We start from the raw sequence: 14,357 nt of genomic DNA on the forward strand, positions 1-14,357 counted from the left end.
AAAGATACAGTTAATTGACAGAGATGTGGTTTAAAATTAGGGTCCATATTCTTCTGTTTTAAATGTGTGCCATTTTTTTCTATGTTTTTTCTCCATCATTATTAATTGGGTATTTGTTATTTAAATTTCAATTGTTATTACCTTTCCAGGTTTCCAGGCAAACATCCCCTCCCCCTCCCCTTCTCTATCAGTGTTCCCCTCCCCATCCTCTTCCCATTACCACCCTCCCAGCAACAATCCAGTTCACTGGGGGTTCAGTCTTGGCAGGACCAAGGGCTTCCCCTTTTATTTCTAGTGGGTGAGACTGGCGGCTGGCAGCTGGCCTGTGCACATGCTCTCACTGCTCAGCAGGGAGTGGTTGGAGGGGAGGGCCCGCGCCTGGGGTGAGTTGGAACTGGGGTAGAAAGGCATAGGGACTCCTAGGTGAGAATGTCATTCTGCCACCTCTGCTGCAAAGGCCTTGGAGCTGCCCTTGCTCCTGCTGCAGGGAGGAGAGTCTGGTGCCCAGAAGATGGCTGAAGGGGAGCTGAACGTGGACAACTTCACCACCCACCTGCTGAAGGTACAAGGATGTCATCCCGGAAAAATTGTGCAGATGACTGAAGCAGAAGTCCCAGGACTGTGTATCACGTCTCGTGAAATCTTTCTTAGCCAGCCTATTCTTGGAATTGGAAGCATCACTGAAGATTTGTGGAGATATTCATGGACAGTATTCAGACTTACTGAGATTATTTGAGTATGGAGGTTTTCCACCAGAAGACAACGATCTTTTCGTAGAAGATTATGTGGACGGAGGAAAGCAGTCTTTGGAAACCATCTGTTTGCCATTGGCTTACAAAATCAAATACCGGGAGAACTTCTTTCTTCTACCAGGAAACCATGAGTCACCAGACCCACAGTCTGTGGAACAGATTCGGAGAATTATGAGACCCTCTGGCGTACCTGATACAGGTTTGCTGTGTGATTTACTGTGCTCCGACCCAGATAAGGATGTACAAGGCTGGGGAGAAAATGATCGTGGTGTTTCTTTTACTTTTGGAGCTGATGTACTCAGTAAATTTCTGAATCGTCATGATTTAGACTTTATTTTGTCGAGCCCATCAGGTGGTAGAAGACGGATATAAATTTTTTGCTAAAAGACAATTGGTAACTTTATTTTCTGCCCCAAATTACTGTGGCGACTTTGACAATGCTGGTGGTATGAAACTTTGATGTGTTCATTCGAGATATTGAAACCATCTGAAAAGAAAGCTAAGTACCAGGATGGTGGGCTGGATTCTGGACGTCCTGTCACTCTACCTCGAACAGCTAAACCACCGAAGAAAAGCTGAAGACAGGAATTCCGGAAGAGAAACCATCAGATTTGTTAAGGACATACTTCATAATATATGTGTGCAGTATAAAACATCCAGCCATTGGACACCCTTTATGATGTCACACCTTTAACTTAAGGAGACAGGTAAAGAATCCTAATTTTTTTTTTATAGAAAGACGTGCTACACTGTATTGTAATAAGTATACTCTGTTACAATATTCAGCAAAGTAAAATTCAAATACAAAAGTATCCATTAACGTTCTATCTTCTCATATCACAGTTTTTAAAGTTGAAAAGCATCCCAGTTAAACTAGCTGCGTTAGTTACCCAGATGAGAGCATGAAGATCCATCTGTGTCAAGTGGCTTTAGTGTTGCTTGGTTGTTTCTTTATTTTGGGCTTGTTTTGTTTAGTTGTTTTTGCTAGAATAATGGCATCTACTTTTCCTGTTCTTCCCTAACCATTTTAAAGAGTGAAAATGGGAAGAGCTTTAAAGACGTTCACCGACTATTTCTTTCCTTCACTCATCTACTTAAGTAACTGTTGGATCTTACTAAGAAAACTGACACCTCATAATAAAAAGGAACTTTAGAGGCCGATAGGTTTTAAAAATATACAAACTATTTGATCCAGTGATTTTAATCAAACAGTTTGACTGGGCAAACTTTGCAGCTGATAATGACGATTTCACTTTTTACAAATTGCCACTGATTTGGATTTTGCACTCTGACCTTTAATTTATTGATGCTCTGTTGTGCAGTAGATTTCATTTAAGAAAAGGCTCATATAGTACTATCCAAAACTAGTTGGTGATGTGATTATGTGGTACCTTGGCTTTAGGTTTTAATTGGAACGAGACCTCTTTTGGCATGCTTAACTTTCTGGTATTTCCCTCATCTGCATTGGTTTTGTTTTTTGGGGTTTTTGTTGTTGTTTGTTTGTTTTTAGATCCACAGAAAATGAGAATCCTTTTTGAGAAGCCTTGGAAAGCTGGCTCTTCTTTCCCTCTCTCTGTGAAGGATGTGTTTAAATGAACGCTGGTGAGTGGGACATTGTCAGCTCTGAGCACTGGGTGCTTCACTAGCTAATAATTGCCATGTGAATGTTGTTTTTGTCTGTAAGGCTATGTCACTAAGGATTTTTTACTCTGAGCTTTCATAATCAAAGCTCATGATGTGTATAGACATGATTCGTAGTGAAGTATAGTAGCAATAATTTCTGCACATTAAAAAAATAAAGTGGATTTGTTATGTTACATTGATATAATAACACCATCAGGAGTCATGGAGGGTCCATCTTTTCTGAATTTAGGCAGGGCAGCAATGTATTTCACTCTCATTGCTTCTTTAAATACAGTGGATATCTGACAGTAGTAACAGGGAGAGAATTGTGCTCCATAGCAGTGACCTTGCGTTCTTAGAACTCCTTTGACTTCCTCTAACTGGCAGGGTCATCCTTAGCTTTATATATTAGAGGTTGTGTGTTACAAACATTTTTCTACAGAACAAAAAGTATTTGGAGCAGGTAAACCAAGATTCAGCCTGTAACCTACTGGCACTTCTGGGCATTTGGTGTATCAAATAGGGGAATTGATAAGTCTGTTGACCATGTCCTCCCCGTGAACACTTTTTAAATCCAAAGTTGTTGGCCTAGAGTATCGGGGTAGGACATCTGAGGGTCTTACTCACTTTCTTCTTCAGAAATCCCCAATTGAGAGATAACTTGGGGGACCGCCTTTCATTATGTGTGCTAGAGGAGAAACAGCAATACATCTGTGCTTCTAAATGTTCGTTAAGAATATGCTGTTTAGAAATATTTCTGTTAAGATTTTAATTGAAGTTTTCATTTTGTTGTTTTATAGTTATATGTTATTGTTACTATTTTCATTTTTTAAAATACTTTTAAATATTTATATTAATTAATTTTAATCCTGTTTTGTTCTTAATTGTATTCCTTAAGAATAAAAATGGATTTTTTTTAATCTCTTGAATCTTTTTTTTTTTTTTAGTGCATTGTAGAGGAATTTTATTTTTTTTTTATTCTTTTTTTTTATTTTTATTTTATTTTTTTTTTATTAACTTGAGTATTTCTTATATACATTTCAAGTGTTATTCCCTTTCCCGGTTTCCGGGCAAAATCCCCCTCCCCCCTCCCCTTCCTTATGGGTGTTCCCCTCCCAACCCTCCCCCCATTGCCGCCCTCCCCCCATAGTCTAGTTCACTGGGGGTTCAGTCTTAGCAGGACCCAGGGCTTCCCCTTCCACTGGTGCTCTTACTAGGATATTCATTGCTACCTATGGGGTCAGAGTCCAGGGTCAGTCCATATATAGTCTTTAGGTAGTGGCTTAGTCCCTGGAAGCTCTGGTTGCTTGACATTGTTGTACTTTTGGGGTCTCGAGCCCCTTCAAGCTCTTCCAATTCTTTCTCTGATTCCTTCAACGGGGGACCTATTCTCAGCTCAGTGGTTTGCTGCTGGCATTCGCCTCTGTATTTGCTGTATTCTGGCTGTGTCTCTCAGGAGCGATCTACATCCGGCTCCTGTCGGTCTGCACTTCTTTGCTTCATCCATCTTGTCCAATTGGGTGGCTGTATATGTATGGGCCACCTGTGGGGCAGGCTCTGAATGGGTGTTCCTTCAGTCTCTGTTTTAATCTTTGCCTCTCCCTTCCCAGCCAAGGGTATTCTTTTTCCTCATTTAAAGAAGGAGTGAAGCATTCACATTTTGATCATCGGTCTTGAGTTTCCTTTGTTCTAGGGATCTAGGGTAATTCAAGCATTTGGGCTAATAGCCACTTATCAATGAGTGCATACCATGTATGTCTTTCTGTGATTGGGTTAGCTCACTCAGGATGATATTTTCCAGTTCCAACCATTTGCCTACGAATTTCATAGACTCGTTGTTTTTGATAGCTGAGTAATATTCCATTGTGTAGATGTACCACATTTTCTGTATCCATTCCTCTGTTGAAGGGCATCTCGGTTCTTTCCATTTTCTGGCTATTATAAATAAGGCTGCGATGAACATAGTGGAGCACGTGTCTCTTTTATATGTTGAGGCATCTTTTGGGTATATGCCCAAGAGAGGTATAGCTGGATCCTCAGGCAGTTCAATGTCCAATTTTCTGAGGAACCTCCAGACTGATTTCCAGAATGGTTTTACCAGTCTGCAATCCCACCAACAATGGAGGAGTGTTCCTCTTTCTCCACATCCTCGCCAGCATCTGCTGTCACCTGAGTTTTTGATCTTAGCCATTCTCACTGGTGTGAGGTGAAATCTCAGGGTTGTTTTGATTTGCATTTCCCTTATGACTAAAGATGTTGAACATTTCTTTAGGTGTTTCTCAGCCATTCGGCATTCCTCAGCTGTGAATTCTTTGTTTAGCTCTGAACCCCATTTTTTAATAGGGTTATTTGTTTCCCTGCGGTCTAACTTCTTGAGTTCTTTGTATATTTTGGATATAAGGCCTCTATCTGTTGTAGGATTGGTAAAGATCTTTTCCCAATCTGTTGGTTGCCGTTTTGTCCTAACCACCGTGTCCTTTGCCTTACAGAAGCTTTGCAGTTTTATGAGATCCCATTTGTCGATTCTTGATCTTAGAGCATAAGCCATTGGTGTTTTGTTCAGGAAATTTTTTCCAGTGCCCATGTGTTCCAGATGCTTCCCTAGTTTTTCTTCTATTAGTTTGAGTGTGTCTGGTTTGATGTGGAGGTCCTTGATCCACTTGGACTTAAGCTTTGTACAGGGTGATAAGCATGGATCGATCTGCATTCTTCTACATGTTGCCCTCCAGTTGAACCAGCACCATTTGCTGAAAATGCTATCTTTTTTCCATTGGATGGTTTTGGCTCCTTTGTCAAAAATCAAGTGACCATAGGTGTGTGGGTTCATTTCTGGGTCTTCAATTCTATTCCATTGGTCTATCTGTCTGTCTCTGTACCAATACCATGCAGTTTTTATCACTATTGCTCTGTAATACTGCTTGAGTTCAGGGATAGTGATTCCCCCTGAAGTCCTTTTATTGTTGAGGATAGCTTTAGCTATCCTGGGTTTTTTGTTATTCCAGATGAATTTGCAAATTGTTCTGTCTAACTCTTTGAAGAATTGGATTGGTATTTTGATGGGGATTGCATTGAATCTGTAGATTGCTTTTGGTAAAATGGCCATTTTTACTATATTAATCCTGCCAATCCATGAGCATGGGAGATCTTTCCATCTTCTGAGGTCTTCTTCAATTTCTTTCCTCAGTGTCTTGAAGTTCTTATTGTACAGATCTTGTACTTGCTTGGTTAAAGTCACACCGAGGTACTTTATATTATTTGGGTCTATTATGAAGGGTGTCTTTTCCCTAATTTCTTTCTCGGCTTGTTTCTCTTTTGTATAGAGGAAGGCAACTGATTTCTTTGAGTTAATTTTATACCCAGCCACTTTGCTGAAGTTGTTTATCAGCTTTAGTAGTTCTCTGGTGGAACTTTTGGGATCACTTAAATATACTATCATGTCATCTGCAAATAGTGATATTTTGACTTCTTCCTTTCCGATCTGTATCCCCTTGATCTCCTTTTGTTGTCTGATTGCTCTGGCTAGAACTTCAAGAACTATATTGAATAAGTAGGGAGAGAGTGGGCAGCCTTGTCTAGTCCCTGATTTTAGTGGGATTGCTTCGAGTTTCTCTCATTTAGTTTAATGTTAGCAACTGGTTTGATGTATATGGCTTTTACTATGTTTAGGTATGGGCCTTGAATTCCTATTCTTTCCAGGACTTTTATCATGAAGGGGTGTTGAATTTTGTCAAATGCTTTCTCAGCATCTAATGAAATGATCATGTGGTTTTGTTCTTTCAGTTTGTTTATATAATGGATCACGTTGATGGTTTTCCGTATATTAAACCATCCCTGCATGCCTGGGATGAAGCCTACTTGATCATGGTGGATGACTGTTTTGATGTGCTCTTGAATTCGGTTTGCCAGAATTTTATTGAGTATTTTTGCGTCGATATTCATAAGGGAAATTGGTCTGAAGTTCTCTTTCTTTGTTGTGTCTTTGTGTGGTTTAGGTATAAGAGTAATTGTGGCTTCGTAGAAGGAATTCGGTAGTGCTCCATCTGTTTCAATTTTGTGGAATAGTTTGGATAATATTGGTATGAGGTCTTCTATGAAGGTTTGATAGAATTCTGCACTAAACCCGTCTGGACCTGGGCTCTTTTTGGTTGGAAGACCTTTAATGACTGCTTCTATTTCCTTAGGAGTTATGGGGTTGTTTAACTGGTTTATCTGTTCCTGATTTAACTTCGATACCTGGTATCTGTCTAGGAAATTGTCCATTTCCTGAAGATTTTCAAATTTTGTTGAATATAGGTTTTTATAGTAAGATCTGATGATTTTTTGAATTTCCTCTGAATCTGTAGTTATGTCTCCCTTTTCATTTCTAATTTTGTTAATTTGGACGCACTCTCTGTGTCCTCTCGTTAGTCTGGCCAAGGGTTTATCTATCTTGTTGATTTTCTCAAAGAACCAACTTTTGGTTCTGTTGATTCTTTCTATGGTCCTTTTTGTTTCTACTTGGTTGATTTCAGCTCTGAGTTTGATTATTTCCTGCCTTCTACTCCTCCTGGGTGTATTTGCTTCTTTTTGTTCTAGAGCTTTTAGGTGTGCTGTCAAGCTGCTGACATATGCTCTTTCCTGTTTCTTTCTACAGGCACTCAGCGCTATGAGTTTTCCTCTTAGCACAGCTTTCATTGTGTCCCATAAGTTTGTGTATGTTGTATCTTCATTTTCATTAAATTCTAAAAAGTTTTTAATTTCTTTCTTTATTTCTTCCTTGACCAGGTTATCATTGAGTAGAGCATTGTTCAATTTCCACGTATATGTGGGCATTCTTCCCTTATTGTTATTGAAGACCAGTTTTAGGCCGTGGTGGTCCGATAGCACGCATGGGATTATCTCTATCTTTCTGTACCTGTTGAGGCCCGTTTTTTGACCAATTATATGGTCAATTTTGGAGAAAGTACCATGAGGAGCTGAGAAGAAGGTATATCCTTTTGCTTTAGGATAGAATGTTCTATAAATATCCGTTAAGTCCATTTTGCTCATGACTTCTCTTAGTCTGTCGACATCACTGTTTAATTTCTGTTTCCATGATCTGTCCATTGATGAGAGTGGGGTGTTGAAGTCTCCCACTATTATTGTGTGAGGTGCAATGTGTGTTTTGAGCTTTAGTAAGGTTTCTTTTACGTATGTAGGTGCCCTTGTATTTGGGGCATAGATATTTAGGATTGAGAGTTCATCTTGGTGGATTTTTCCTTTGATGACTTCCTTATCTTTTTTGATGACTTTTAGTTGGAAATTGATTTTATTTGATATTAGAATGGCTACTCCAGCTTGCTTCTTCTGACCATTTGCTTGGAAAGTTGTTTTCCAGCCTTTCCCTCTGAGGTAGTGTCTGTCTTTGTCTCTGAGGCGTGTTTCCTGTAGGCAGCAGAATGCAGGGTCCTCATTGCGTATCCAGTTTGTTAATCTATGTCTTTTTATTGGGGAGTTGAGGCCATTGATATTGAGAGATATTAAGGAATAGTGATTATTGCTTCCCTTTATATTCATATTTGGATGTGAGGTTATGTTTGTGTGCTTTCATTCTCTTTGTTTTGTTGCCAAGACGATTAGTTTCTTGCTTCTTCTAGGGTATAGCTTGCCTCCTTATGTTGGGCTTTACCATTTATTATCCTTTGTAGTGCTGGATTTGTAGAAAGATATTGTGTAAATTTGGTTTTGTCATGGAATATCTTGGTTTCTCCATCAATGTTAATTGAGAGTTTTGCTGGATACAGTAACCTGGGCTGGCATTTGTGTTCTCTTAGGGTCTGTATGACATCAGTCCAGGATCTTCTGGCCTTCATAGTTTCTGGCGAGAAGTCTGGTGTGATTCTGATAGGTCTCCCTTTATATGTTACTTGACCTTTTTCCCTTACTGCTTTTAATATTCTTTCTTTATTTTGTGCGTTTGGTGTTTTGACAATTATGTGACGGGAGGTGTTTCTTTTCTGGTCCAATCTATTTGGAGTTCTGTAGGCTTCTTGTATGTCTATGGGTATCTCTTTTTTTAGGTTAGGGAAGTTTTCTTCTATGATTTTGTTGAAGATATTTACTGGTCCTTTGAGCTGGGAGTCTTCACTCTCTTCTATACCTATTATCCTTAGGTTTGATCTTCTCATTGAGTCCTGGATTTCCTGTATGTTTTGGACCAGTAGCTTTTTCCGCTTTACATTATCTTTGACAGTTGAGTCAATGATTTCTATGGAATCTTCTGCTCCTGAGATTCTCTCTTCCATCTCTTGAATTCTGTTGGTGAGGCTTGTATCTACAGCTCCTTGTCTCTTCTTTTGGTTTTCTATATCCAGGGTTGTTTCCATGTGTTCTTTCTTGATTGCTTCTATTTCCATTTTTAATTCCTTCAACTGTTTGATTGTGTTTTCCTGGAATTCTTTCAGGGATTTTTGCGATTCCTCTCTGTAGGCTTTTACTTGTTTATTAATGTTTTCCTGTGCTTCCCTAAGTGTGTTCATGTCTTTCTTGAAGTCCTCCAGCATCATGATCAAATATGATTTTGTAACTAGATCTTGCTTTTCTGGTGTGTTTGGATATTCCATGTTTGTTTTGGTGGGAGAATTGGGCTCCGATGATGGCATGTAGTCTTGGTTTCTGTTGCTTGGGTTCCTGCGCTTGCCTCTCGCCATCAGATTATCTCTAGTGTTACTTTGTTCTGCTATTTCTGACAGTGGCTAGACTGTCCTATAAGCCTGTGTGACAGGAGTGCTGTAGACCTGTTTTCCTCTCTTTCAGTCAGTTATGGGGACAGAGTGTTCTGCTTTCTGGCGTGTAGTTTTTCCTCTCTACAGGTCTTCAGCTGTTCCTGTGGGCCTGTGTCTTGAGTTCACCAGGCAGCTTTCTTGCAGCAGAAAATTTGGTCTTACCTGTGGTCCCGAGGCTCAGGTTCGCTCGTGGGGTGCTGCCCACGGGCTCTCTGCAGCGGCAGCAACCAGGAAGACCTGTGCCGCCCCTTCCGGGAACTTCAGTGCACCAGGGTTCCAGATGGTCTTTGGCTTTTTCCTCTGGCGTCCGAGATGTGTGTGCAGGGAGCAGTCACTTCTGGTTTCCCAGGCTTGTCTGCCTCTCTGAAGGTTTAGCTCTCCCTCCCACGGGATTTGGGTGCAGAGAACTGTTTATCCGGTCTGTTTCTTTCAGGTTCTGGCGGTGTCTCAGGCACAGGGGTCCTGCCGCTCCTGGGCCCTTCCCCACGGGAGCCCAGAGACCTTATACAGTTTCCTCTTGGGCCAGGGATGTGGGCAGGGGTGAGCAGAGTTGGTGGTCTCTTCCGCTCTGCAGCCTCAGGAGTGCCCACCTGACCAGGCGGTTGGGTCTCTCTCTCACCGGGTCTGGGAGCAGAGAGCTGCTGCGGGCCGGGATCCGCGGGTGTGGGACTTCCGGTAAACACAGAACGTGCCCGGTCCTAGAGAAATTCTGCTTTCCTGTGTCCCAAGCTCACCAGGCAGCTTTCTTGCAGTAGAAAATTTGGTCTTACCTGTGGTCCCGAGGCTCAGGTTTGCTCGTGGGGTGCTCCCCACGGGCTCTCTGCAGCAGCAGCAACCAGGAAGACCTTAATCTCTTGAATCTTAAGACCATCTTTCTTATTCAAGGATTCTGTCCCCTCCTGTGGACTTAGAACTGACAACTAGAGATGGACCTCTGCATGTTCAAGGGAACCTGGGCTAAATAGTGAATTCAAAGTCACCAAGGGGTACCCAGTGTGATAGTGTCTTCTGTGTGGATAATGTGGCTTTCTCTCAGATGCCACTTTATGGTGTAATCCCTGCCATACTTTATCCATGCTGGCATGTGTTCTGCTAATCTCAGTATATAAGAGTCTACAACATACATTCATAATTGACCCTGTGCACCACATATTGAATAATATACACTCATTGCTATACAGTTGCAAAAAAATTGACAACATTCAGAAAGGAATATAGAAGTAATCCTAATGGAGAACCATGTGCTTCAGCTTTTCTTGCAATACAACTTCAGTATTAACCCCAGAGATTCTGACCTTCAAAGTCGTGTTGGGAAACAGGTTTAGACAGATGCTCTTGTCCTTGACCATAAGTATGCTGTGTTTTTATTGTTGCAGATTAGACTTAGTTTTATCATTTATGTCAATGGATCTTTTTTTTCTACTTTATGTCTGTGGCCTGTCCTGGGTGAATTTCCGTGATACTCCTAAAAAAAGTGTCACATTATCTGTTGTCGATGATTACTGGGGACCATGTGGTTCTTCTGAGAGAGCAGCAGATACTCTAATCTATGAGTCAGTCACCATAGCTCCTGCAGGTGGCTTTTGTCCTTTCAGGGCATGTGCTGTATTAGGTGGACAGGATCACCTCCAATGAAGTAGAGAGATCTCAGGAGATGTGTATTCACAGGTAACTTAAAGAGCTGTGCATGCTCAATGTGCTAGGTTGCCAGGCATCTGTAGTGGGGCCTGGTGTCCCCACTGCTCATTGTGGGTTCAGGATCATCCTCCAGCATCACCGAGTTTCCATATTAGAGCAGATCTTTCAGCTATTATCAGTGATGATCATCTATATATTAAGCACATCTTATAAAATACAGAATAGAAACTAGATTCCTGTATGCCAGCTTGGCATAATGAATTCTTTCCATAGAAAGAAAATTATCTTAATGTAAGCAATTTAGGGAGGAACGTCAAGAGCATCCATAGTGAAAGCAGCCTGTAGCGGTGAACACACATTTCTTTTGGAGAGCAGGCCTGTGCAAGCCCAAAACCTAGGTGGGACAGTTCAAGCTACCCCTTTTCCATGGCAAATCTGGGATCCTATTGATAAAGCATTTTTTCCAGGTGACTAAATTCCAATTTATGGAATTGAACTAACTTACTGAGAGTGCAGGTGACTCAGAGAGTTAAAGTACAGAAGGAATAATCCAGAATGTCCACAAAATTTGCTGTCACACCAGGGCTTTTAAAAACTCTTCAGCTAGAGAAGCAATGTAGTCTTTACTTATTCTCAAGCTTAGGTCTTCTACTCATTCATCATAAGCTGACCATGACACAAAAGAGTCATCTGTGTCAAAATAGAAGCTAGTTGTAACTAGATTCACACCACACTATCACATTACTACTGTATTTGAGGTTCTCAGTTACTATCTAAGAACCTGGATGAGGCTGGGTCTTGCTACACATACTCATAATTATGTCTTCATGACACTGTGTGCTTTGTTCTGTTAATGCTACCATTGGCACACAATACCTTGGATACTTTGTGCTGACATCTGTGACCTGAGACAATAGGTCATGTCTTCCTTACCTGAATAAACTGTCCTTAGAGTACAGTGTAGATGGAGGGGCTTCTTTTCTCTCTGAATTAGCAAATGTTTCCAGTCTTCATCAAGTCTGTTAGCCATTGTCGGGGCCTGTCTGGAGATGGCCACATTGTCGGCTGAGTGTCTTCCTCCAGGCTGCTCTGTAATTTAGTAGAAGATTAATAGTGTTCTAGCCCTAGGATTTAATTCAATGTGACTACCTGCCAACCATGCTCAAAGCCCTAGTTTCTACCCTAGTCCTGTGTGTTACAGAGTAAGAAAATAAAGAACTACATTGAATTTCAAGTTTAGCCTCCAACAGAAGGAGAGCCTGCAGAGGGCCTTTAAGTAACTCTAAGTATGAGCTTCCCCACTGCTTCCTCCATCAATTCCACTATTGGTGTGTTTTCCTCACTGCTCACTTTATTCTTGGTGTGCAAAGAATGTGCACCATGTCAGTAAAGTGTGTGTGTGTGTGTGTGTGTGTGTGTGTGTGTGTGTGTGCGCGCGCGCGCATGTTCATCCATGAACTCACTATAAATTTTCATAAAATGACTTAGAAGACCGAACTGAAATCTGTCGAGGTGCATGCAGACTTATGTTACTACTGTCCCATGGCACCTTGCAGGGAACACTGAAATGCTGGGCTACTTTAATACAGCCTAAAACAGCCTATGCAAGGTTTTCAGTGAGATTTTGACCACTACAGAGAGCAGCAAAAGCTTCATTTATCACATGCTGCTCTTACCAAGGTCAGGCAAAGCCTCATCCTATAGAGAGTCTGGTAGGATTTGAAGGCAGGAAATAAACTCAGGGCTCGAATGAAACATTTAGAAACAAAGTGAATAATACAAAGCTTCAAGGAAGCCAAGAGCTGAATTTTTTTTCAGAAGATCCACAAAAGAGACAACTACAAACTACTCTTCCCTCAAACTACTACACACCAGAGAGATAATACATAAATTAATACATAAATCTGAAATGAAATGAGGGACATAACAGCAGACATCAAGCAAAATCAAAATCATTAGTTCTTACTGCAGAGGACTCTACTCCAGATAACTGAAATATGTGTTTGATATTTTAGGTTTTCTAGACAGATAACAATTACCAAAGTTAAGTCCAGATCTGGGAAGGAGGCACTCTTTCTCTTGACCTCCATGCAGTGTCCAGAATTCATGCTTGTTTTCAAGTACATGGCCTCATTTCTTTTTGCTGCATCAAGAGGAAACCGAGCAGAGGAGGCAAAGTTTACAAAGAATCAGTAGGATTCCTAGAAAATAAGCCATCCAGATCTCCATTCTCAGAAAACCCCTGGCTTGCTCTCATGTGTCTGGGTCCTCAGACTCCAGCAGCCTTAGATGAGACCAAGGAAAGCTGTGCAGAGTCCTGGGTCCCCGGGTTCTTGACCTCCTGAGTGACAGCTGTAGACACGTCCTCCAGGGAATCCTTACAGCTGGTGACATCTGTGCTAGGTGAACCAGATGTCAAAATGAGACGTGTGAGAGAAATTGTAGACTGTTTGGAAGGAAGCCGTCTCTGCTTATGCTTCTGTCTCTGTGTGCCCTGCTGCTATGATGTTCATGGGGAACTCTCATGACTGTGGGTCCCCTCTTAATGTGTTTGTTGTTGCAGATGTCATGGATGTTCTGGACCCCATCAGAACTCAGACCATGCTCAGTCACGCGGAGGTCAACACCTTTCTGTCCATCAGGTTATGAGACCTTAGACAGTTGAGGTAACTGCAGTTGCCCTGGGTGAAGTGCTCACAGACTTGGACTCTCCTCCTTGGCTGTGGCTTCAACAAATCTGTTTGTGGCTGTCTCCTTTGTAGTAAGTCTTGCACCAGAAAAGCATTGCTTTGTACCAGGAAGATGGCCGGCTCCTCTTGGTTAAACCCAGAGAGCTCATGATTCTTCAGGACCTGGAAGCTTTGTTCCTAAAGAACTTTGTGAGAGTATTTGCAGAGGTTTCTTTGGGACTGTGCATAGTGGCACTGACCGAGCAGAGTAAGCTTGCAGAGGCTTGGACAATCTGTAGCAGGGTCCCTGGCTGCACTTGAGATTGAAGCCACAGGCTTCAGTAGTAGCCACCACCCACATAGCTGTCCCTGCCTGGTCTCCAGTCCCTCACAGCAGGAAGCAATCTTGCTCTGAGGTCTCCAGCAGCTCATAGAGCTCTGCCTCTGGAGCCTGATCCTACTCTGTAGTTCCTTAAGGGTCATGCGGCCCCTGTGGGTGCACAGGATCTTGTTGACCAAACACTCTACCCAGGCATCAGCCATGGTGCACTCTGGCTGCAGCTTCTCAGGCTTGTGAGCTGGACTCTGCTTCATGGAGAATTGAAACAGGGAAAGGGGATAACACATGACATGGAAGTAAAGAAAATATCTAATAAAAGTTAAAAAATTACAGTCAGCCTCTCAGGAGAAGTAAGGGCCTTAAGCAGGCAGGTTCTCCACACCAATGCATGCTGGGTTCCAGACTGGACATGAGGTTTCCTGAACTTGCAACTGCCAGGCTGCTACTGGGAAGAGAGGTTTCATATTTATTTTTATAAATCTTTCAAGTTTTCTCCTATGGCTTTCATCTTATCAATACAGTCTCACAGTGAGACTTCATGACTAGCCAATATGGTTAACAAGAATAAAGTGAGGGTCATTGAGTGGCCGCT

At 41.7% G+C, this 14,357-nt stretch overlaps 2 pseudogenes; one reads left to right on the forward strand and one right to left on the reverse strand.

Moving 5' to 3' along the window:
• Window positions 1-349: 349 nt before the first annotated feature.
• Window positions 350-1,420, forward strand: LOC147999383 (serine/threonine-protein phosphatase PP1-beta catalytic subunit pseudogene; annotated as a pseudogene).
• A 9,984-nt stretch (window positions 1,421-11,404) lies between these two features.
• Zc3hav1-ps1 (zinc finger CCCH-type containing, antiviral 1, pseudogene 1) lies at window positions 11,405-13,979 on the reverse strand (annotated as a pseudogene).
• Window positions 13,980-14,357: the final 378 nt, after the last annotated feature.

Source organism: Rattus norvegicus, chromosome 19 (genome assembly GCF_021556685.1).
Source record: "Rattus norvegicus strain SHRSP/BbbUtx chromosome 19, alternate assembly SHRSP_T2T, whole genome shotgun sequence".
Taxonomy (NCBI): domain Eukaryota; kingdom Metazoa; phylum Chordata; class Mammalia; order Rodentia; family Muridae; genus Rattus; species Rattus norvegicus.